The sequence below is a fragment of the Ascaphus truei genome, chromosome 1, assembly GCF_040206685.1.
Source record: "Ascaphus truei isolate aAscTru1 chromosome 1, aAscTru1.hap1, whole genome shotgun sequence".
NCBI lineage: Eukaryota > Metazoa > Chordata > Amphibia > Anura > Ascaphidae > Ascaphus > Ascaphus truei.
Genome location: NC_134483.1, coordinates 395,629,938 through 395,651,936, shown reverse-complemented (window position 1 = coordinate 395,651,936; position 21,999 = coordinate 395,629,938). Strand labels below are relative to the sequence as shown.

The 21,999-nt window shown below is 41.4% G+C and overlaps 1 protein-coding gene across 3 annotated transcripts in view; it reads right to left on the bottom strand.

The window, feature by feature from the left end:
* The window catches only part of FSTL5 (follistatin like 5), an 816,421-nt gene that overhangs the window by 771,559 nt on the left and 22,863 nt on the right, over nt 1-21,999 (bottom strand). The gene's annotated exons all lie outside the window — the stretch shown is intronic.

The following is a 21,999-nucleotide window of genomic DNA, read 5'->3' as shown; positions in this document are numbered from 1 at the left end:
ACATTCGATTGATGCATGCGGAGCTGACACACATTAATATCAGTTCCTGAGACCCCCTGCTTCAATCCTATGTAATAAAAATAAAACAACAACTGAGCTTCATTGCCTTAGTGGTTAACCGCTAAGGTAATGGAGGGGTTAAGCAGCAGTACCCAGTTGCAGGAGGGGTTAACCCCTTCATCCATGTGAGTTGTGGCATTGCCCACTTACAAAAAAACTATTTTCCTAAGATTGAATTGGATTACAAACAATCCTGCACTATCTGTGTTTCTCTTTTCTATTTTCACATATGATTCTACGCTCCCTAAACAACAACAATTCAATTTCTGAAAGGATTGAAGGACGATTCTCTCTGGTTGAGCAGCATATCATTTTATTCATTTTATTTATTCATTCACATATTTTTGTATTGTGATAACACGAGCACTATATTTATCCACTATTAATAGATTAACTTTGGTTGTATGTGATATTCAGCATTAAGAGAGCATCTAGTGTTTTTTTTTATGTTATTAAATTTGATAGAACTATCAAGAATTCCACAATGTTCCATAATGATCCACATAATAGAAATCAAAAATTCACAAAAGCAGTTATTTTGCCATCATCAGTCAAAAGCAATTCCAGCCAATCAAGACTTAGGTGCTTTTGTACTAAGCATAGAAAAACAATTTTGTTTTTGTGCAAAATTGATGCATTCAAACTCAATTTCAATTGGACGTGTGCCCCTATGTACTTGTCTGAAATATCTTAATCAGTGCTACCTACAGTATGTCTAAAAATATATTTTTCCTTAATTTTGGTGCACAGATATAGACTGCACTTGGCTTATAGATGTACATGCTATTGTATGTACTAAATAAAATTGTTTTGTATACCATAAAATCAATGAAATAGTATTGCCAACTATAAAGCTTCAAGTCCTCAAAAGCGGCACCATAGGAAAGAAAATGTAAATACAGTGAAACTGCAACATTTACTTTCAGAATGAGACGCTATGCAGATTATATATGTAGCCAGGTCCCCTCTGGCTCCCCGGTCCTCTGCTCTCTCTCCCCCTACCTCCGCTGCTGCAGGGTGGTTGCGGATGGCGGTGGGCTTGCCGCGACCCCTCTGCAGGGCGCCGCCATGTTGGAATTGTTTATGCGTGCGAGGAGGCTCACGCATGCGCAGAGAGTGTGTGGCAGCCATTTAAGGGTTGCGCATGCTCAGTGGAGTGAGTGCACGCGGCGGCCCATAGGCATAGGTTCCGCGGGGACTACAAGTCCCATAGTGCTTAGGGGCAGGAGTACCACATGATGCCAGGGAGCCAATCGCGCAGCTAGGTCTCCTGCAGGAGGAGATACTATTTTGCGCGCTGTAAGAGGAAGTGGCAGTCGGTGCTTGGACAGGACAGGGGTAGGAGGTTTGTGAGCAGTGGTCTGTGACCCTCTGCTCTAGGCCAGATTTCCCCTAGGCCCCAGCTAGGCCCCGACTCAACCATCTAGTTTGTGGCTGCTACAGGGACAGGCCCTTTGGTATGGACCCTGCCCCACTGGCTAGTAAGTAGACCAGGGACACAACTGCAAGTTGCGCAGATCTGATAAGTTGATTTGGGACCAGATCATTCCGGCAGACAAAGACTGTCATCAAGGTGGGACCCTCCAGTGGGATACCACCCCACACGGAGACGGACTTCTTGATAAAGTGCATGTATCGCACGAAATGCGTAGAAGGGTTGCAACCCTCTATTTTATGGTCTCATATTAAAGAAATATTTTTTGCCAGACCTGCTCCTTATCATTCTTTGCTGTGCGCTGCACATATACTGCAATTGGATTCTCCTGACCTGACACAGCTGCACGCTTGTGGAGAGAGCTACTGGGGATACTGAGTCGTGAGTACGTTTACCTGGGGCCAGCCCAATGAGGTAAGGGGGGGGGGAGTGTCTTCGTGCACCTACCCCCACCTTCAGGGTGGATTAGAGCCACATTATAGGTTTAGTACTTTATATTGGAAATTACCCAGTGTGTGCCTCATTCTCCTTTTATTATAAGGATATAGGTCCCTGTATTTTTGAGCACCATTCTTCTACCCTTGTCCATTCAGTTGGCACGCCCGGGTTCTGGAGCACCTGGCAGGTACCTTACAGAAAGTGCACCAACTACACTACAGTAGTAGTGTATAGAACAGAGCACAGCCCAACGACGTTCAAACTTTGAATTTACTAAAAAAATCCAAGGCAAACTCCAAAATCCGCAGATCAATTTATTGCAAGCTTCAGGCAGCACAGGGACTACATGAACGCACCTACGCGTTTCATGCCAGAGCACTTTATCAAGGTGTACAAGGTAATAAACTGTTTGCATTTTTATAGTTACCTATCTGATTCGTTGCGTCAGTGGGGACGAAGTCATCAGCGTGCGTCTGCACCAAGCATCGCACCGACACAATGTACATCCCCATTGACCAAGGCTGACGAGAATGACGTCATCAGCGCGTGCCTACACCAAGCGTCGCTCTGACGTGACATACATCCCCATTGGCAGAACGGATCAGGTAGTATACATTTTTTCTTAAAACAAACTTTATTGTTAAAAAAACAAAAAACAGTAACACAACTAATAAAAATAATTAAAAAGCAACATTATAAACGCTTATTTAAATAATATTACTTAATATCTAACATGCAAACCCCCTAAACTACTGTTGTGAAAAACCTATATGCTTCATTAGAAATATATATGACTAAGTCCATTAGTGATTGATATTAAACATATAAGTATACACCTTGCATATATATATATATAATGTAATTAACATATAAGTATATACTATGCATATATAATGTAATTAACGCAATGCATACAGTTAGATTAACTTATTCACAACAGGGGTAGGGGATAGTTATAACCCTGATGTTCATTTAGACTATGGTTCAGTGTATGGAGAGATATATGGGTGTGTAGCACTCCAAAAAAATGCAAATAAATGCGATACTTGCGCAATGCCAGAGCTCCTGTTCAGGGATGGCTATCTGCAGCAATCCAGGTATACAGCAACAAGAAAGATGATCCAGGGCTCCACGGGTTTCTTTAGGAAAGAATTTATTCAAGATACACAACGTTTCGGCCTCACTTAGGCCTTTGTCAAGTCACTTGACAAAGGCTTCAGTGTATGTAGGGCATAGGCAGAATGTTTATGAAATAAAATATAAAAAACATTCATATTATTTATAAATTATAATTGCAAAATAAAAGTCTAACTTAAGCCTGTCAAGTACACTGGATCATAATGCACAGAACAATTACAATGTATTTCAATACTGACCTCCTTAACATAAAGTTACCTAGGAAACACAGGAACAATTTTCTAGAAATGTATAGAAATGTATCATAGAAATAAATATCAAACTGGGATAGCTCATTTAAATTTTGATTTTACATCATGTGGCTATGTTTCCACAAACTAAACTTTATAAAAAATCAAAAGTAAAAAATATATTTAAATAATTATAGAAAATGGCTCAGATCCCAATCAATGTTTATCCCCAGGGGTGTCTTGGTTCTTAAAGTAAAAATCCAAAAAGCATTGCGTCTATCTAGTATCTTTGTTCTGTCTCCACCCCTAGATGACATGGGGACCTGTTCTACTGTATACCCTGAATGTGCAGTAAAGTGATCAACATTACCACTAGGGCAGTTTCGAAAAATGTTTAGATACAAGATGGTTCTGATCCTTTTTAGCAATAAGTCTGAGGTGTTCCATAACCCTGATTTTCAAACATCTAGTGGTCCTGCCGACATATTGTTGCCCGCTGCTACATGTTAACAGATAAACAGTGAATGTTGAGTTGCAGTTTATGAACATCTGAATGTTGTATGTCATTCCTGTAACTGACTAAAGGTCCATTTTTGACACATCTTTGTACAAATCTTACAATTGCTACATTCAAAGGACCCTTTGGGTAATTAGGGTTTGTTACCATTTTTTAGTCTGAAGAGACTCAGAGATAGTGTATTAGCTAATGTTTTAGGTCGTTTAAAAATAATATTGGGACCTGCTGAGATGTAGGGTTTTAATACGGGAACAAGTGATAATACACTCCAATGCTTATTGAAAATTGATTTTATGGATTCTGCTTGTTTGCTATTGGGGGTAATGAAAGAGGGGCTATCATTAGATCTTGATCTCTTGACTGTACATTTTAAGAGAATTCCTGTTCATTGATAACCTTAATAGATCTATCTAAGTCCCTCCGATCATATCCCCTACTCAAAAAGCGTTTATTTAAGTCTTTTGATAGGACCTCAAAATCTTCCTCACTGGAGCAGTTGCGACGTGGCCTCATAAATTGGCCTTTGGGTATCCCCCTGAACAGTTTCTGTCAGCAATTATTTGTGAACACCACATCAACATCTGGACATTTATTTTCTTTATCTACAAGATCCTGATAGAACCACATTTGATTGTCTGATCACCACACCCTACTACTCAACTACACTAACTATACTACACTCCATTTAGTGGGCCGTGCGGTCACACACATTGGGTTTTGGTGTGGGACCTTGTGGGACTGGGATTCTCTGGACGTGGTGTGGGTTACACGGTGGAGGGATACAGCCATGTGAGGTGTGTGGGTAGTTGTACCTTTAGTCATATAATGGAGTTATAAGACATTATAGAGTATAAGATATGTTACAGTAACGGCCTTCCTATTTTACATTATGTGTATTCATTGTTTGGGTCCTGTGAGGGACTCCTCCCACTACATTGGATCCCTCTCAGGTGGAGGCGCTGCACCATGGTTGTAAGTATATCACCCCAGGCTCCCTGTGACGGAGGCTTAGGCCCCTTTGAGCCAACAGGTAAAGGGCAGCACCAGTAGCCATCTTGTTTAGGAGGAAACAGGGCCACATATATTTAGCCAGGTAGGAGTGTTGTAGAGTATCAGTGCTATTGCTTTCATATGTCCAGTCTGATCTAATGTACCTGTAGTGTAAGGAAGTTTCTTTATCAGGCAGGTGCCAGGAGCTTTTCTACTTGACCAGAGTAATACTTTCATTGAACTTCAATGGTTAAGAGCAAATTCTCTTTTCAGTAGGTACCAGGTGGTATCCCACAAGCAAGGGCATACAGTACTTTTAGTGTTAAACAGGTATTCTCAAGGCCAAGTGGACAGTAACAGCCTAACCTATAGTAAGGTGGTAGTCAGGAGGTCCCTCCTGTTTTTTTCATGGTGTAATGGACTACCTTGAGGTCAGGAGCTCCTTGTTATTTTTGTGTAGTCTAGAACTTTATTTGTAGAACTCACCACACTGTTCTGTTGGGGTGGAGCCATAGCTAACCCATCATAATGGGGGGGGGGGCATAGTTATGAAGGCTTTTAAGTAGAGACATTAAGTTTCTGCTAAGATGCTCAATTTCATGTTGATTCTATTTGTATCAATGTACAGTATAAATGTGGTTTTCCTCAAATTACTGTTTTTTGGAGTTAGATGAGGGGTTGCTCAGAGCAGTATTAGAATGGGATGTGATAGTTTGCATCTGTAAATAATGCATTTTTTTTTTTTCATTTTCACTAAATCAGTAAGATCTAAGGTCGTCTTATCCTTTTTTCACCATAGATCAACACCAGGTGTAATGAACTGAAAGAACACTTTCTATTCACATGCTGCTGGAACAAAATTGTGCATTTTAATACCATTTAAAAAAGAAAATTGTGTTATCATGATACAGCACATATCACCTTTAGTATGAATTCAGCAGAGGACGAGGATTATGGAATGTTTGCTATGCAGTCTATGTATACAGATGGCTACATGAGCCAGAGGGTTTGCACTTCCCAGCCACTTGCTATAAATCTTACCATGCTTGGAGAGTACCAAAGCTCAGTACATGTGTACATTGAATTGCTATGACATAGACTTAGAGTGCATCTCTTCTTAGAAGAAATAGATTCTGTTTTTCAACATTTCTATATTTAGCATATTTTAAACAAAAGATCAAATGAATCTGCCAGAATGGTACTGTACATAATTAATATGTAGTACACAAAAAATATTTGCAACATTACCATACAATCATAAAACATTATTAAATGCCTAAAAGATTCTGGCCATTTTTTTTCCTGATCATATTCTTTATATTTTGGGCTTTAAGTAGTAAAGAAACTTAGCTCCTGGTTTGAAAATGTTAAGGTATATTTTTTTTACTTAAAATTAGAGATGTGCAAATGTTTCACAAAAGTTGGTGAACACAGCAAAATTGCAGGTGAGATTGGTCATGTGACATTTGATATATCTATACGCAACTTTTTTTTTTTTTTTAAATCAGATAATAATGTCAACATTTCCCAAATTCACAAATTTTTCACAATTTGTTTAGCGAAAATGTCACAAAATTGCAATTTTTTTTTAAACATCCAAACTGAAATGGGGCACATTTAGACACATCCATTGATAATCTTGTTATGCCCATGTTCAGAATTCTGTATGGAACATTGCATTTGATTTTCTGTCAGAGTCTTGAATTTCTAGATTGATATAATCTGTTCTGGCAGAATGGACAGTTAGACTTTTCCAGTTCGCTTCCGAGGGACAGTTGGCCACCACTATTTAGCCACTAGGCATTTCAGCCCTAAGTATGTGATTAGCATATGATAAGGGGTTAAGGTTATGGTTTTTAGGCTAAAACCTTAATGATTTAAGGTTTTGAGGATAAAGGGATATTGGGTTAAAGTTTGTAGGTTAAGAAGTTCAGGTTTAAGGCTTTTATGGTAAAGAGTTAAGGAGTTATTAGGTTAAGGGGTAAATTAATTTTTACAGTAAAGAGTTAATGGGTTAAGGCTTTAAGGGTAATGAGTTAAGGTTTTTTTAGGGTAAGGGATAAAGGTTTTTAGGGTAAGGACAGTCGACTTGAAATAAAGTGATGCGCGGGGCCTCTTACCTGCTCCGTCATCTACTCATATCAGGGACATTGCAGCGTCATATGACAAAGCAGCGTCATGTTATGGCAACGTGACATTGCGGTGTCATTTGACAAGGAGGTCTTATGTTTTTAAGGTGATGTGAAGCCGCAATATTGCAGAGATGAAGCGATGCCAGAGGAGAAGCCATATGGAAGTTAAGAGACACTTACATAGGTCCCAGCAGTATCCCTTGGCGGAGAAGACCAAAAAATTCTACAAATTAAATGACTAGATTTGAGATGGTTTTGCTCTGGCACAATTATGTACAGCAGTGGTCTATAACTGCATGAGGTCATGAAAGATTAACAACATAAGGGCTGAAGGAGCAAGTAAAGGCACTGACTGAAAACAATGGCACTGAGTTTGAAGCAGGTGAACATGGTAGTTTGTCAGCCCCTTGTGACCTTGAGCAAGTTACTTTATCTCCCTGTGCCTCGGGCACCAAAAAAAATTGCTTGTAATCTTTATGGGGCAGGGATTCATGCCTGCAAAAGTTCTATGTACAGCGCTGTGTACACTATCAGCGCTATACCAAAAGAAACATAATATATATGAACCTTGACATCTTCCCCTGTGGACGGCCACCACAGGAGGATCATCAGGAAAGGAAGGAGTGCTGCAGTTTTCCTCCATTGTCTGCCACTGGGTGCTCCCAATGCTTGTACTAACAGCATATTTGTAAGTGTATTACCTTTATTTTACATTATTTATAACGCAATCTATACTATCTTTGTGTCCTCTATGTTCTTCACATATGGGAATTCTACCCCTCCTGTTCCTGAGGGACACCCTCTGAGAATAGATGAAGAAAAACATCTGAGAGTTGTTTACTCTATACAACCGTACTGTCTTTAACAGTCTCGTATGTGTGAGTGAGATACCTATGAACTTTTACTGAAAATGTATTTGGTTTAAACGAAATTGCACTATATGTCCTTTATTTTGACATTTGCATAATCCTGGATGTATTTGTGCTCCTGATTTTCCACCTCTGTGAAGTGAAATTGCTTGGATGTTCTTTAAAATACATTGATAGTCTTTTTCTTGTTTTTTTCGCATACATTATAACATATGCACATATTTAAGTATTCTGAGTGGTCTAAAATTCTGAAAAAGAATTTGAAAAACCAGATGTGTGAAAGATCAAAACCATACAGTTTCTAAACCTATCTCTACTTGTACAGAAGGTAACTTACGAAACTGTCTTCTGGGGAGTTGAATATATTGCCCCACTGATGCGTGGTGGAGATAGAACCAAAAATTTGTACCTAAGGGAAGTCTATTGGATCTTCACTTGGAGGACCCTGGCTCCTAGAGGTTTAAAAACTGATTGGGATCTTAAACATTTTTTATAGTAGAGTTGGCCAAATCATTATATACAGTGAGAATGCATGCAGTATAACTGTTGGTCTTTGATATCAGTTTTATACTGTCGGATTCAAGATCGATCTTTCTGACTGTTCTTTAACTTAATTCAAATGTGCCGTATAAGTTTGAAATCGACACCATTGACTGTGGAATTTATAGATAAACAAATGAATATTAAGAATAAAAACTAAAAGGAAAATCAAACAATTAATATGACAATAAGGGACATATTTTGAAAAGAGTTCTCTCAAAGAATAGGAATTTAACAAAGTATATACTGTGCATCTATTCTCTTGAATGATTCTTACCGAGAGCAGACAGTTTTTACAGTTGAATGTATCTTTCTTTAAGTTTAATAAACGTAGCCACTGTATATTTGATTAAGTGTATTACATTTTTCGGTTTAATGACAATTAACTAATATTTTGTGTATAAAGTTAACTTGTTGAAAATGTGTTACATTTATTTATGACCTGTTGTGTTCAGGGGAATATAAAAAGCAATGTAAGGGTTAAACTGACCATAACAGCTGTTTTTAATTGAATTAAATTGTTAGTAGACATATTGTGACTCCAGCAGTGATTATTCACTCTGACAAAGCACCAAAGGGTGAGAAACGCATAGGAGGTCTCAATTGTAAGGGGTCCAGGCTTTGGCTGCAACCCGCCTTTCCTGCCTGCTGTGGACATTTTGATTACTGGCAGCTTGCTCTATTGGCTGCACCTGTTCAAGGGCTTAAATAGCAGCCAGTGACTTCCAGCCTGTAAGGAATCGGGGAACACGTCCCTTGTGGTGTGTTCCCTCCTTACCTGCTGCATCTCAGTCCCCCACTCTGTTTACAGAGCTCGCACACACACGAAGCTCTTCTAGTCAAACCACGGAGCTTGGCTCCGTCCCCCGGTCGTGTTGCGCATCTCCTGCGCGCTACACGCAAACGTGATGCCGTGCACCGCTCCCCAGCTGCGTGGCAAGTATTCTAATTGCCCACTTGTCTCCTGCAGCTTATCTCTGCCTCTGCAGAGGCCGCGCCTCCATTCTGCCCTCTGCCTCATTGGATCATGTCTGCTATAAATGCCTTGCTTATTCACTCCTGCTTTGCTGAGCATAACCTGTGTAGCCTTGTGTTCCTGTGTTTTGTTTTGCCTTGCCTTTTGCCTTGCTGTTTCTCTCTAGTTGCTTTCTTGTGTACCGACCCAGCTTGACTATTGGACCTTCTCTGGATAACAATCCCGGCTTGCTCCTGACTACCCGCACCTCTCCAACCCTGACCATGTCTCTTGAACACGCTACCACTCTCCCGGCTCCAACCCCAGACCACGGCACAACGGACACTCACCATTCTCCTGGCTCCGCCCATGGATCCCGGCAAGTATCTGGACTAACCCAATCTCTCCGTCCCAGACCCGGCTACGCTGACTATCCACCCTCCAGGCGCGCCTCCGCTGCTGTGGGTGCGCAGTTTTGTACTTTCCCACCTCAGTACTGGGGTCCCGCCTTGTTCGTGTTGAGCTCAAGCATTACACAGCCCCTGCATTGCATATGTTTCCCTTTGTTCCTGGCCACCCTGGGCTCTAGTTTCTGAGCCTCTCCCTGTGGCTTCCCTGTTCATTTGGAATTCCTATTGCTGACCCCGGACCGTGACCCTGACCTCGCTGCCTTCCGCCTGCACTGACCTTTTGCCTGTCACCTGGATTCTGCACCACTGCCACCTGCCCTGACCCTTTGCCTGCTTACCGACCTCAGATACTGTAACAGAACTCTGTCCATGGGCTCTGGGCGGTTAATTGGCATCCCTACCTCAGCCCTGCTGGTCCGCGTCCTGATTGGGACGAGCACCGTCACATCTATGTTTGACGTGTTGTCATCACTGTTGTTCTAATAAACTGTAACCTTTTTTCTGAAGCTGGTCTTTTTAAGTTTTAAATTTTCTCTGAAGCGCTGTTCCAGTGGGAAACTTCTATTTATCTGAATACTCAACTATACATCAAGGAAACACCGGCTGGAGATGCTGAGTTGCATCACGGAAGCACAAAGCACAGAATTTGCAGTCTGGGAAAACAGTCAGAGCAAGGCATAATATTACACTCAAAATGATATATGAATTACCCCAATAGAGACGTCTGCTTTTGTTGGTTATGGATGAGTATATGCTCAGAATCCATAATAGAATTTTAAAACATAAGATGTTGTTCATAATGACCCGGTAGCACTGTTTTTCTTTTGTTACCTGTGTGAAAATACTGAATGAAATATATGCCTTATTATCTGAGTTACTTCTGTTCTTTAAACAAAAATAGGGCTTCACTAAATCATTTCAGATGCTTTCCTTTGTTGTACTCTGAAGTGAGATGCCAAGATTTGTCATAGTTCACCTTTACCAGGTGGCCACCTGTTTTTGATTTGAGGACTCAAAAAAAATATCTATTTTGAACATAATTTACGTTTATCAGTCTCAAAAACACATGTAGAAAAACATGCCTGTACATAGTAATTCATATGGTGAAGTTAATTCAATGAACCTGCATGAATAAGAGACACACAGAGTAAGCTGTTGAACTGTGAGGGACATATAGTTTCTCTCACCTGTGTCGATACTACAGTATGTACCAAAACAATTTTATATACTGTATATTGGGCATTTTTAACTTGCACCTATGTATTTACCCTAAATCTACACTATATTTGTTCAAATATTGCTCCCAGTGTGCTAGCCTCGTGATTAGGGAAGTATTCCAAGACACAAACTGTAATATGCATCTCTGTGCATAATTTTATCCCATCCTTGATTTCACCAGGTCTCAAGTGGCACAAATCTCTATGGCTAACTATTTGCACCAAACGTTAAAATAAAACTTGATTAAACAAACGGGAAGAGGCACTCACAAAAAAAGGTAAATCTGCCACTGGTACTAGCTGAGTCATAAATCATAAAAAAAACATATGCTGCACATATGAAAGTAAAGGGGAAAGCACTCACGTGAACTTGTGGAAAAAAATTGCTATTTAATGAACATTGGTCGAAGTTTCAGTCCTTACCATGAACACTTCTAAAGACAATCAGAGACTGTAAAAACAGTTGGTAACATACCCTCCCATTACCAAAAATTCAAAGCCACCCACCCGTGGCCCATGAAAAACAAATGCTGATACTGGCGCCAAAACTCATTGCTATGCAACAACATGCAAACATAGATCCATGAGACAAGTGAAGAGGGGCTGTAAGATTGAACAAACAGTAAGAAATACACCAAGTAGATATATGTGTAAAAAGCTATGTGAAAAGAAAAGAAAAAGATAAAAATAAAATAACTCAAAAAATCTCCGGAACTAAATGTAGCCATGGCTGGTCCAGACTATACTTTCTGCCTCCTGACATGTAAGTCCTAGTAGCTAGAGGCAGTATCAGGCTATCCTGGGGTTTTACCCCCCTCATCCTGCCTCTCTGAGTGACAGGGGTGGTGGTGAAACTGGGTCTGTGTACAGCCAATCATGGTGCAGACCTTGTGCCCTCCCTGTCTGTGCCTTAGGGAGGAAGTGTTCCAAATTTTATTCCAGCCGTATGCAAACTGGAGGGTGTGCCCCCCAGTGGGGGCACAAGATTGTTCAGGGGGGGCGCGGTGGTTGCAGAGGCCCAGCGCTCTTCCCCAAGGCATTTAAATTAATGCTGGGGGATCGCGTGAGGCCTCTTCAACTTCACTTAACTTCTCTTCGGCGACACGTCGCCATGGCAAAACGGCATCAAACGACGCTGCGGGGTCATGTGACATCACGTTGGCATGGCAATGTGATGTCACCTGACCCCGCTGTGTCATTTGACGCCGGAGAAGAGGTAAGGGAGGGGGGGGGGCATGAGCAGGGAGGGAAGCAGGAAGGGGGGCGCATGCTGGAAAGATTGCGCACCACTGTTGTATTCAGTCCAGCTCAGTCCCTCCTGGGGTTGAGACATGCCTTCAGCTCCTTCTGGAGCTGAGTGCAGCCCAAGATCTGTGCAGAGGCCTCAATATTGCAAGAAGGCCAGCACCATTCAGAGGTCTGGGACCCATTCTAAAATATGATGCATACACTGCAATACCAACTGCAGTGGCTGCTTCAATAAAGAATCCTTTTTATATGCCCCTGCCTAGGGGGTATGAGTGAGAAGTCTGTCATGGTGGCGACTGTCTCCAGGAACTCTGGACCCTGCTGTGACTGGAGGCGCTGACACCACGGAAAGAACATGAAAGACCACCAAAAAGTCTCTCCTATTTCCCCTTACCATCGCGGTCGCTCATCTCTCCTGGACCCTCACAGGTAACAAGCACCACAACACCTGTAGCTTAGGCAAGATCTCCCAGAGGGGGGGGGGGGTGACAGGGGGGAAGCAGTGTTACATAAAGTTAGAATGAAAGTTCTCTATATCAGTCTAATACAAAAGAGCAGTAATATAGAAGCAAATGAGTCACTATATATAGATATAGAGCAATAAATGGCATCAGTATCTTAATCGACATGAGGGCTTATACACAATGGCACATGGGTTCTAGGAAAGGAAATAGCGACTAGAGAGTTTCACTGACACACTGGCAATTTTTATACATAAAAAATATTAGACTTTTACTTGTAACTAGTCAATCCTTCACTTTCATGAGATATTGTGCAGGACTGCTGCAATAAAAAAAGCTAAGTTGTCATAAGAAGGACAATATACATTTAGAAGTAGTTATCATCCAATGTGACATTAACATTTCATTGGTAAAGCAATGGATTGGCCAATGATAAAATAAAAAAAACTGCCAACATTACTGTATGTATCTGCAGAATTTTTAGACTGCTTTATTGAAAGACTCCTTATATTGACTAGTCACTACTTTATTTTATTATTGGAGCTGGACATCTTCGGGTGCCGCACTATTCTAATAAAGCCTTCCACAAGACATTCTAGCATAATAAACTGTTTATTTGCAGGTTGCAAACGCACAATGTTTTGGGAATCTCCTTTCCTCAGGTGTAATATTTACATGTTTAACTGCATGGTAGACGTTGGATCCCAGCTACTCTTCAACTGCCTGTACCTTACGAAGAAAAACTGCACCTATTGTAATTCTCTAAACGGAGTGCGGTAAGATATAAAACGTTTATCATGACTGTATTTTATTATTATGGAAGTATATATTTAGCTGATCTGTAATTTCATCCATGTGGGTGGGGGGGGGGGGGGTTGACGATAAACAGTATGCAGATATTCTGTAGCCCAGCTTTTCTTTATGACCATGGTTGCATGTGGATAGCTTCCCGAGACAACTGTAAATCTACAGTACATTAGTACAAATTATAACCCATGACAGAATTCACTGTCATGACAAATAGTTTTATTTTATAAATCTCTAATGTAAAATGCACATATAATAAAGAAAATCACTTCATATATAATCTAAAAGCTCCTATTCACAGTCCCAATAATAAACTTCATATAGTAATCAATATAAATGAGGTGTATCTAAGAAGAATATCTAAAATACCCCAGCAAAAGAAGGGAAGAAATCTTCTACAACAGAGCCCTTAGCAGGAAAGGGTATATTAGTTTATTCTATATAGTAGAAACAAAATGTTGGGTATAAGAATGATAAGAAAATATAAAAACAGAATTAAAATCACTTATGTCATTTGGGTGAAAGATACTCAACTTTAATATATAAGTCAAGAGATTCACACAGAATCCACATGTAAAAAGCCTACTGTATCTAACCAGTCTCTGTATTCAAAGTTAAGGTAAAACCCTACCTATGATATTGTAGCACTGCTTCCCTCCCCCGCTCCTCTCCCCCCTCTGGGAGATCTTGCCCTGGCTACCGGTGTCATGGTGCTGGTTACCTGTGAGGGTCCAGGAGAGATGAGTTTCCGCAATGATAAGAGGAAACAGAACGAGCTTTTGGTGATCCCCAGATTCTTAGTTTGGTGTCATCAACACCTCTAGTCGCAGTATGCTTCAGGGATCCTGAAGACAGTCCCCACCATGACAGATATCTCTAGTACTCCTACCCAATAGACTATTACTTAAGCAGGAGTATATAAAAAGGGATCTTTATTCAGGGAGCCACTGCAGGATGTCATTACAGTGTGTGCCTTGTATTGGAGAATAGGTCCCAGACCCGTGGATGGTGCTGGCCCTCTGGCAATATGGAGGCCTTGTGCTTTGCACAGATCTTGGCTGCATCTCTGCTCCAGGAGGAGCTGGAGGCATGTCTCAACCCCTGGAGGGGCTGAGCTGGACTCTCCCTCCCAGCCGGGAGGAACTCAGAGCTCCACTCCGCTACCCCATGAGGGGGAGAGCTGGACTAAAACAATTTGGAACACTTCCTCCCTACGGTTCTAAGGGGGAGGGCACAGGGTCTCCACCAGGATTGGTTGTACACAGATTCCCATTCACCTCCACCCCTCCCCTCACTCAGAGAGGTAGCATGGGGAGGGGTAAACCCACAGGAAATCCTGTCACTGCCTGTAGCTAAGAGGGCTTACGTGACAGGGAGGCAAAAATATAGTCTGGACCAGCCATGGCTATAATATATAAAAGTATGATCGCATATAGCCACATACTGTAACATGGTCCACTACAAAATACTACTCAATCATGAATAATAAATGGAGCCCTGCATACATTATACAGTACGGTATCTCGTGTGCACACCCACTATGAGAGAAACGGTGTTGATTGTGGCATTTTCGAGTCCATTACACCCAGATATCCATTACAGCCAGATATCCACTGCACCCAGATATCCACTGCAACCGTATATCCACTGCTTATGATTCAACTGATCCAGCTATCAAACGTCTGATTGAGGATGAAATAAGATAGTTAATTTATATGCAGGGCTTTGTTTCTCTGTGATTGTGCACTATTTGTTAGTACATACTGTATGTACTGTTAGGTGGATATACTGTATGATGTCATATTTATTGATGTCATCTTTACAGTATGTATCTGAAAGGTAGATTTTCACCACAGCTTTGAGTGCTACTTCTGAAACAAGTTTCCTAGTTTTTTCCCTGATATTTAAAGCTACAACCAATGATCTTCTATGAAAGCAGAGGTTATTCTTGGCTCTAGATAAGCAAAGTAAAACAACATTTTAGACAATTTACAGAATTGTATTTAGACACAATATATATATATATATATATATATATATATATATATATATATATATATATATTTATAATGTATATAAGGGGTATGAATACTTTGCATAGTAAGACAAAGGTTGTGACACAGACCTGATAAGTGCCAGGTCATGCAAACTTTAAAGCTACTGTACTTTAAAGATGTGATTCACACATTTAATTAGAATCCACTAAATTCCTTAACTCCCTTTCAATTAAATGTGATGGCATTTAGTAACAACTAACTGCTCATTCTCTCCTTGAAGGCTCTAAAATTGTTCTGCCTCTCTTAATGTTTTGGCTGTAAACTCTTGTTGTCTCCCTATTCACCTTGTCTGCACTGCTCAATTCGATCTCTTTATTGCCTAAATGTAATATCTTCCGCTCTCTTGTGTCTCAGCCATTTATTACTCACTGATCTCTGGGTCTGGAAGTCTCTGATAAGTATATTGCCTACAAAAAAGTTTTTGAAGACCTCACAATGGATGCAACCATACTGTAATTGGGTAGTCATATCAAAGTATGCTGACTGCCAAACTTGGGTAAAACTGGAACAAACATACTGCATCATATTTATAAAAAAAAATTCTGGTACAGATTTTGGCCCATATTCACAGAACTTAATAGAGTTATTTAATTAAAAAAAAAAGCCCTTGTAACCCCCTCCCCCAAGTGAGATTGGGGGTAAACTGTAAAGAGGCTACTGGTGCTGCCTTTACCTGTCACAGGTGCCTAAGCCTCTGCCACAGGGAGCCCGGGTGATATACAATACTCTCGGAGCAGCACCTCCACATGTGAGGGATCGCAACGTAGTGGGAGAAGCCCCTCACAGGACCCAATAACAATAATCACACACTTTGTACAAAACAACAATAACCTTTACTGGCACAGGAATTACTCTTAATGGTTCTAATGGTCACTAATATGGTACAACTACCCACCAAGCCTCGCACGGCTGTAACCCACAACCGTGTTCCCCCACACGTGTCCCAAGAGTCCCACACCCAACCCCAATGTGTGAGAGCGCTGTCCACTAGGTGAGGTGTACTTGTTGGTTCACTTGGTGTATAGGTACCTGCCGGGTGCTCCAGCACCCGGGCATGCCGACTGGAAGACCGATGGGATCCGCCGATACAGCAATGTCATCTGCGACGAGTCCGCCTCCGCGTGGGGTGGTATCCTGCTGGAGTGTCCCACACAAAGATCGTCTCTAGGCTTTGTAGGGTGATCTAGTCCCAGACCACCGTTCTCCAGTGCTGCGCAACTATGCAGCTGTGTCCCTGGGATAAACAGCTCAGTACCACAAGATTGGCATAAAGCAGACATGGTGCCTACAGTATATTAAAAAGGGAGCTAGATCACAGCCAGAAGATTACAGACCTGTAAGCCTGGCATCAATAGTGGGGAAGCTACTTGATGGTTTAGTATGGGATAAAATTCAGGAATACCTAATGGATAACAGAATTATTAGTAATTGTCAGCATGAATTTATGGAGGATAGATCATGCCAAACTAACCTTATTAGTTTCTTTGAGGGGGTAAGTAGGAATTTAGACAATGGTAATGCTTTTGATGTGGTCTACTTTTGAACGGTTCCACAAAAGTGGTTAGTGTACAAAATAATAGAAATTGCTCTGGGTAAAAATATTTGCACCTGGATTGAAAACTGGATGAATTATAGACAACATAAAGTTGTAATAAATGTTTCCTTTGCAGGTTGGGCTAAAGTTGTAAGTGGAGTATTTAGGGGATTGGTAATTGCACTACTGCTTTTTAACTTGTTTATTAATTACCCTGATTTTAACATAGAGAGCAAAGTCTCCATCTTTGGTGATAACACTACATTGTGTAAAGTAGTAAAATCAGAGCAGGATGTAATTTTTTCTGAAAAGGACATGGAAAAACTGGAAACTTTGGCAGGTAAACGGCAAATGAGGTTTAAAACATATAAATGTAAGGTTGTGCATTTGTGAAAAAAGAATAAATAGACTACTTACAAATTAAATGGGACAACATTTAGTTAATCCTTGATGGAGAAGAATTTAGGAGTGCTTGTAGATAGCAGGCTTAGCAATAATGCCCAAAGTCATGCAGTAACTGCAAAGGCAAATACTGTAAGATCTTATCTTGCATTAAACAGAATATGAATGGGAGGGAAGTAAAGCATAATTTTGACCCTGTATAAAGCATTAGTAAGACCTCCTCTTGAATATGTAATACTGTTTTGGGCACCACTCCATAAAATAAGACATTATGGGACAAAAAAAGTGCAATGAAGAACCACCACATTAATAATGGTGGTGGAAAATCTGACTCATGAGGAGAAGCTAGCTAAATTAGATTTGTTTACATTAGAAAAGAGGGGATATGATAACAATATACAAATATATTTGGAGTCAATACCAGGAGCATTCAAAATGTTCAGTTTGTTTTTCTAAGTGTATTGTTACTTATAGTATTCTAAATTTAACAGTATCAGTGATCATATTTCATGAGTCCTTTTAGTTTTATTAAATATATTTGCATGTTTAAACAGAGTTATTAATGGAATTGTTTAAGCAGATTTAAATGTAATATTAATGTTAGTATAGTAATATTAACTGACTATATATATATATAATTGTGTGTATGAGATTCACAAAAGGAGTAATTGCATAAAGTCAACATTAAAAAAAATCTAGTTGCCAACTGTGGAAGCATATCTTTGGGGAATAATGAGACCAAGGGGAAATTAATAAGAAAATGCACACCTGATTCCTTTCTTTCGTTAGAATATGATGACATATTTGTTCACTGATTGCATTGTTACCTAAGTAACTTCAAATGGCACATTACAAATCAAAAGCTCAATATGCATTTCATGGTTGGCAAACTACTATATTATGCTCTGACACAATAAATAGATTAAACAAGAAATCCGTAAAAAATAACTTTTTATGTGATGATAAGTCAATAATGGCAATCAGAGAGCTGCAAAGGAAACTTACCAGGTCAATGAACATACAAAAGTGCTCTTTCTGAGCCCACTAGTCTATATGTTGTAACGGTATTTTCCATGGAAAACAGTTCAGCTATATTCAAATGAATTAGATTAAACATTTTCGGCACAGGGAATACTCATGATGTTGAATAAGGGCTTGAGAGAGAGTAACCTTATGTGTTGGTCATTTCAGTAATTACTTCAGAAATACATAAAGAACAAACTCAGGAAAGAATTCCAATATTAAAATACAATGTTAAGGCTTTTGAGTAACCTTGCATTGGGAGTACTTTCCAAAGACTTGGAAAAGCATTTATAATTTAAAAACCTTTGGTTCCTTTCCTGAAATAGTGCTTTATAGGTTAAGTCCTACTTAGCAGCATGAGCTATAGAGGAAGGACAATAAACAGGATCAAAAGAAGCTATGTCAATAAAATTGACTCTGACCATTCTTAATAAGTCCTCTTAAATTTGTAATATTGTCTTCACAATTTAAAGTTTGTGTAACAGTATTTTATGTGTAGGTCAGAAATTCAAATTCTCAACAACACAACCACCAATCCCCAAAGTTATTTTTGTGGGGAAATTCACCACGGATAGGCATGTTTAAAATCCAAACTTAACAGATTTGATATAAGTTAAGAATTCCAAATGAAGAAGTTTCACAATTCGACATTTCATTTGAACTCTGAGTTGAACTTCAGAGTAATTCTTTTAATCCAATATTCAAGTGAAAACCCAAGACAGACTAGCCCTCTGATTTTGTTGTTGTTGTTGTTTTTAATGTCTCCTTTACAAAAATGGCAAAAAACAGCAAATGTTTGCAAAAAAAAACCCAACTAAAATTCTAAATTGTTTTTTCTCACTGAAGAACCATTTTATAGAACCAAAATCCTAGTGAAAGTGGACTTAAGACTCACAGGAATATTTTCGTTTTTTTAAGAGATAATATATCATATCGTGTTTATGACAGTGTTACTAATGGAGCTGGATACTAACTGTGAGGGCGGTCACAGCTTTATCTGCCACATTTAATCACTCAAATAATTAATTTTAGTTTATATATAAATGTATATGTAGCCATGCCTGGTTTTGGATACCAGTCTGCCCTCCCTGTCATGTAGGCCCTGGTAACAGTGCAGGCAGTGAAGGGACCAATCATGGGTTTTCCCCACAGAGGCAGCTCCCTTGAGTGACAGGGGAGAAGGTGGGACAAGGCCTGTGTTCTTCCCAATCCTGGTTCAAACTTGTTCCTTCCTCCCATTGTACTTAAGGGGCTGCACCACAAAATGTAGGCAGTTGTCTCTAGGCAAGAGAGAGACAGGTAACAAACAGGATTGCCTGCACATTGGCATCCCCTGTTCATCTTCCCATTGTGGGAGAGTGAGTGATTATCATTCCCCTGTCCCTGCTACAGGGGCAGGGAAGAGTAAGGACTACTTTGGGTGCTCTTGGCCTGGAGTGAAGGTCCAGGGACTATCCCAAAATTGGAGACCTGCATTGAGCTGTACTGGGCAGAAGCCTGTGTGATACTGTGTATGCAGAGGAATAAACCGGTTCCAGATAAGTATAACTCCTGCCTGGTGTGCAATCTTTCGGGAGGGAGAGCAGTACATTTCTTCTGTAGGAGATTGCCTCCATACATTTGAAGCCTACAGCAGATGGAGGCGCTGTGTCACCAAAGATTAATGTTGGGTATGTATCCCAGAAGCCTGTCTAGAAGTCCCCCCAACCATCGGTGGACCACTCAGCATTCTGTGAGCCAACAGGTAGCATGCACCAAACACCTGGTAACAGGGGAATCTCCCAGAGGGTGAGGGAAACACCATTACATTTGGAGGCGCTGCTGAGATCATCAGGACAAGCTTTCATTTATGCAAGGTTGGAAGTTAAGAGGTACGCTTCCAGAGTGAATGATGAAGAAAGAGGGAGGCTAGGTGTAGTGTCCAGGGGACTCCAACATACCATAACTGGGCCCACATTCCCCGCCATGGAACTGCAGCCTATGCTGATCTACAGGGCAAGCTATGTTGAGACAGAGGGCTATTGCTGGGTCTGAGTCGCCCTAAGGACTTGTAGGTGTACAGTATGATGCTTAAAGGGGTGGTCTGGTTAACGTGTCCCAGGGATCCTTGGATAGGGTCTGCAATGCCAGTGCAGCATCAGGGTGGCGTAAGATGCTGCTAGGTGGTGTCTTACTAAGGGTGCCTGATGCGCAGTGCCTATACCTCTCTGCTGGAGGAGCTACCAGAGCACTACTAGCCATCAATATACAGTGAACCACAGAGTGCTCGCAATCGACTGTGATCGAGTGCAGCATGCTGGAAAGAGCTTTGCCAGCCTGGGGTACAATCTACTCTCGGTAGTCAGCTGAACCATGTGCTATGGAGGCCTAAGAGGAATGGATTCCTGCAGCAATCGTGAGGACAGAGTGGTCCTGTATGTGATTGCACTGAAAATGGGGGTTCCCATGCCTGGGAATGCACCTCGTGACTTTCGCTATTCAAGATGGTGGCTCCCGCCAAGACGGGAGACCACGCATACTGCCTGCATGCATATTCGTTGCAAAGTTCTGCAAGGGCTAGGCGAGAAAGCCGGAGCCGCGCCCATCCACTGTGATTGGCTCAGAGCGGAGTCAAAGTCACGCCCTGTTCCAGTGTGCCTTTACTCTAATCTCCACCAGAGGGAGGGGGCACTGTGACAGCCAATGCCGAACAACTGTCTATCCAAGGGGAGGAGCCAGATATTGCCGACCGCACCCTCAGTTCTTTGGAGCCTGCAAAGAGAGAGGAGTTACCTTACCCGTTCTCCTATCTTTGTGCACCCAGCCAAAGCAATGGCAAGTTGCAACTTCTCGGACTACCGGCTACCAGGAGGCCTCCTGGTAGTGGAGGTAGATGGGAAATGATTCCAGAAGTGTGTGTCCCAGATGTGAGTTCCCCGGTGGGCATATCACTTGGGATGCCACATGTCCACGGTGCAGGGCCAGCTTCCTGAAGCGAATGCTGTGCGGCCTACGGTCTTCGCGACCCAGGATGCGGCCGACCCCAAGTCCTGGGAGGCTGATGAGATGACTACTACTCCATGGAGGTTCAAGTGTGCCCATGTGCCCTAAAGAATGCTCTAGGGGTCCATGTGCCCCGATGTCAGATCCGATGACCAATCCGATTCCAGAGATGGTTCCAGACCCGGTTCCAGAGAAGGTCCGTGAGCCAGAATCCACCCAAGAGCAACCAGGTATGGTGACTGCCCGTGGTGAGGAGGGGCCGATGCTGTTAGTGGCGTAGGAGCTGGAATGCTGCCTGCTGATTGCCTCTGATGATAGCGAGATGCTCCGGTATCTCTCCCACATGGATGTGTTCCTACCCTCGTCAGGACAAAGCAGTGATCACGTGTCCATGCTGCATCACCAGCCGGCGTGTACCCCTACTGACACTGTAAAAGAAGAAATTACCTGTGACACCAAGCGACAGCAAAGTCCGGTACCGATGACAGTGATGGTGCGGCCTGAATGGCGGAGGGGCGTCCGACTGTGGTGGTTCCCAGCAGCCTGGTTGGCGAA